Source organism: Palaemon carinicauda, chromosome 11, assembly GCF_036898095.1.
Source record: "Palaemon carinicauda isolate YSFRI2023 chromosome 11, ASM3689809v2, whole genome shotgun sequence".
Lineage (NCBI taxonomy): Eukaryota > Metazoa > Arthropoda > Malacostraca > Decapoda > Palaemonidae > Palaemon > Palaemon carinicauda.
The window spans coordinates 22,212,888-22,217,887 of NC_090735.1; positions in this window are offsets into that span (position 1 = coordinate 22,212,888).

A 5,000-nucleotide genomic window follows, 5' to 3' on the forward strand; every position below is an offset into this window, starting at 1 on the left:
ATTTATCTATACATATGTGTGTGTGTTTGTTTGTTTGTTTGTGCATGACGCTACGAAAAGAAAAGTGAGAAAATTTTCCTTCTTTTGTATTGATGCATAGTTTCCACACGCACACACACACACCGATATATATATATACGTACATATATATATATATATATATATATATATATATATATATATATATATATATATATATATATATGCATGTGTGTGTACTTAATATAGAATAGTAAGTATACATATATGATATATATACTGAATGTGTGTATGTAAGTGTGTGTGTTTGTGTGTGCACATATCGTGTTTAAACTGATATATTTTTGCATATTAAAAACGATCTTTTCTGAGCATCCAGTTATATATAGATAAAAATGAGACATAAAATGTGTAACTTTGAAGCCAAATAGAAATTCCATATGCACTATGGCTCAGAAGCGAGGGCTTGATTGGCGGCAAATGGAAAATAATTCCTTTTTTATTTTACTCGCATATCAATTTATTTCCAAAACTATTATACTGCCTGAAAACGATACAGTCTGCAACGCGTTTGGTTCTCGTATTGTTTTGTCCATCATCGACATTGGCGTTAACGATGTGTGATGGCTTTTACCGTTTTCAATGAAAGTATTGTTATCTATCTATCTATCTATCTATATATCTGTCTTCCTATCTACCGTTATGAGCTTATATTGGAATATATATATATATATATATATATATATATATATATATATATATATATATATATATTATATACTGTATATATATACTGTATATATATATATGTATATATATGTATATATATATCTATATCTATATGTATATATATATATATATATATATATATATAGAGAGAGAGAGAGAGAGAGAGAGAGAGAGAGAGAGAGAGAGAGAGAGAGAGAGACTAATCTTTACTGTACAGGAGTTACTCCATGACTTTGTCATGATAGCATGAAGTTACCAGTAATCAGAGTTTGTGTGTTTTTCTATCTAATCACTTCCTATTGATAGGTAAAGGTCTTGACTTACTTCATGAAATTGTTTAATTCTTTACATTTAAGAACTGAATAGCATGACAAAACTTTAATTTCCTTCATATATATATATATATATATATATATATATATATATATATATATATATATATATATATATGTATGTATATTTATATGTATATATATATATATATATATATATATATATATATATATATATATATATATATATATATATATATATATCACGGCACTTCCCCCAATTTTGGGGGGTAGCCGACATCAACAAATGAAACAAAAACTAAAAAGGGGACCTCTACTCTCTACGTTCCTCCCAGCCTATCAAGGGACTCAACCGAGTTCAGCTGGTACTGCTAGGGTGCAACAGCCCACCCTCCCCCGTTATCCACCACAGATGAAGCTTCATAATGCTGAATCCCCTACTGCTGCTACCTCTGCGGTCATCTAAGGCATGGGAGGAAGCAGCAGGGCCTATCGGAACTGCGTCACAATCGCTCGCCATTCATTCCTATTTCTAGCACGCTCTCTTGCCTCTCTCACATCTATCCTCCTACCACACAGAGCTTCCTTCACTCCATCCATCCACCCAAACCTTGGCCTTCCTCTTCTACTTCTCTTATCAACTCTTGCATTCATCACATTATATAGCAGACAGCCATTTTCCATTCTCTCAACATGGCCAAACCACCTCAACACATTCATATCCACTCTAGCTGCTAACTCATTTCTTACACCCGTTCTCACTCTCACCACTTCGTTCCTAACCCTATCTACTCGAGATACACCAGCCATACTCCTTAGACACTTCATCTCAACAATTTCTGTCTCTCCATCACTTTCATTCCCCACAACTCCGATCCATACATCACAGTTGGTACAATCCCTTTCTCATATAGAACTCTCTTTACATTCATGCCCAACCCTCTATTTTTACTACTCCCTTAACTGCCCCCAACACTTTGCAATCTTCATTCACTCTCTGACGTACATCTGCTCCCACTCCACCATTTGCCGCAACTACAGACCCCAAGTACTTAAACTGATCCACCTCCTCAAGTAACTCTCCATTCAACATGACATTCAACCTTGCACCACCTTCCCTTCTCGTACATCTCATAACCTTACTCTTACCCACATTAACTCTCACCTTCCTTCTCTCACACACACTCTTCCAAATTCTGTCACTAATAGGCCAAGCTTCTCTTCTGTGTCTGCAACCAGTACAGTATCATCCGCAAACAACAACTGATTTACCTTCCATTCATGGTCATTCTCGTCTACCAGTTTTAATCCTCGTCCAAGCACTCGAGCATTCACCTCTCTCACCACTCCATCAACATACGAGTTAAACAACCACGGCGACATCACACATCCCTGTCTCAGCCCCACTCACACCGGAAACCAATCACTCACTTCATTTCCTATCCTAACACATGCTTTACTACCTTTGTAGAAACTTTTTACTGCTTGCAACAACCTTCCACCAACTCCATATATATATATATATATATATATATATATATATATATATATATATATATATATATATATATATATATATATATATAGAGAGAGAGAGAGAGAGAGAGAGAGAGAGAGAGAGAGAGAGAGAGAGAGAGAAGTGGGTTGGTTAGGGTTCAATCTAACTACAGAACACGGGCTATTGCTTTGTAGAAAGGGGGAGAAAATTAATTTTTTTTTAGATTAACCACCATATAAGTTTATGTCGTACATGAAACTTCAACCCACCAGTATGTTGCATTGTGTCTTTTTTATTCCTTTGGTTAAAGCGAAATGACTGTGTACAGAAGTGATTTGATACCAAAAGTCTGGCGGCGTTATTTCCAATGTCAATAGGAGATCTCCAAGAATCGCAAAGGTTTCCAAGAAGAGTTGAGACCGAAGGAAGAAAGAGGAAAGAACTTCATCGCTAAAAAAACAGTTGGGGGAAAAAGTTTTGTTTGAAAGTCAGTGAATTTTGAAGGAGGAAATCTTTAAGTTTACGGTGGAAGGGGTCGTAGATGGATTAGAAAAATAACGCTGAAATATAGTTGAGCAGTCGTTGAAGAATTATATTTATTAGAATACACACAAATACACCCACATAAATATGTGTATACATAAACCCCCCCCCCCACACACACACACACATATATATATATATATATATATATATATATATATATATATATATGTATATATATAATGTATATATATATATATATATATATATATATATATATACATATATATATATATATATATATATATATATATATCTATAATATATATATATATGTAATGTATATATATATATATATATATATATATATATATATATATGTGTGTGTGTGTGTGTGGATGTGTGTGTGTGTGTATTGTCACATGGTTTTGGTGATTAAATAGTGAATGATGGGAGGCGGGGAATTAGAAGACTTTTACATCGTAAAGAGAATTTAAGTTGATTTTCACAGAACATGAGCAGGAATCTTCTTCAAAGTGAATGAATGAACTTCTTTAATGACATAGTCAATAGAACTTTAAATATCTTGTGGATTTACAGATTACTGGAAAAGTTTACTGTTATATGCTCATAGGTTATAAATAACCTCGAATCACTTCATAGTTACAGACACACTCGGAGAGAACGGACATGGAGCAAGTTACTGTTAGATCTTCTTCTATTCATAAAATAGTAATTTATCTCGTCTCCAATCTGACTTATTAACTAAACATTACAATCATAATCCCTATCCAAGTCAAGCAAGAGGGAGGGGTACACATGTTACTTGTCTCACAATATAAGTCTTAAGAAAAATTTACTAATAAGATCGCAACCTAGTGAAGTGTCGTTTGGGCGTAATGGGCGCCTAGCGGCGGTGCGCCCAATAACTCCCTCCCTACTTTAAAGGGAGGGTTTATATGGCACCTGTATCTATGGGGATCAGGTGTTTCCTCCAGGAGATAGGTGGTATCCTTTTACTACGTGACATCTGCGATCCATAAGGGTCTGTAATCCCGATGATGATTTGATACGAAATTAAAAGGTTCTGTAGTTTTTTAATAGAAGAAAAGCATCAGTGTTAGTGATATAATTAGCATATACATATATACATATATATATATATATATATATATATATATATATATATATATATATATATATATATATATATATATATATATATATATATATATATATATATATATATATATCTTTGTTGCTGTCTCACAGGATACTTTTACAGGAGAGGGGGTTCCCAGCCCCCTCGTCCCGTCCCTTTTAGTCGCCTCTTACGACACGCAGGGATAACGTTGGCGCTATTCTAATTGTTTTATGCCCCCGCGGCATATATATATATATATATATATATATATATATATATATATATATATATATATATATATATATATATATATATATATATATATATTATGAATTAGTGCACATTTAGACGTGTTTTTTTCATATTTCCAATAAGCCATACATTTTAATACATTATTATTTGGATTCTCTTACCGACCTCGGGATCAGAGTCTCGAGGCGAAATCACTCAAAAACAATAGCATCTGACCGGCCGGGAATCAAACCCTGGTCCAGGATGCTTGTATGACAGTGACAGTACCATTTAGCCACGAATCCAGACATTAATGTATCAAGATATATGGCTTATTTTATTTATATATATATACATATATATATATATATATATATGTGTGTGTGTATGTGTGTATATATATATATATATATATATATATATATATATATATATATATATATATATATATATATATATATATATATATATATATATATATATATAGATGAGGGAGGAGAAATGTAAGCAATTTATATCTCCCCTAATGGCCTAGTGGTTTAGTTCACTACTATCTTGTTGGAATACTGACCCGGGTAAAACCACTTATAAATGTTGTAGATAATTTCCATTTTGGTCTTTATTCCTAGAGCAGAATTAAATT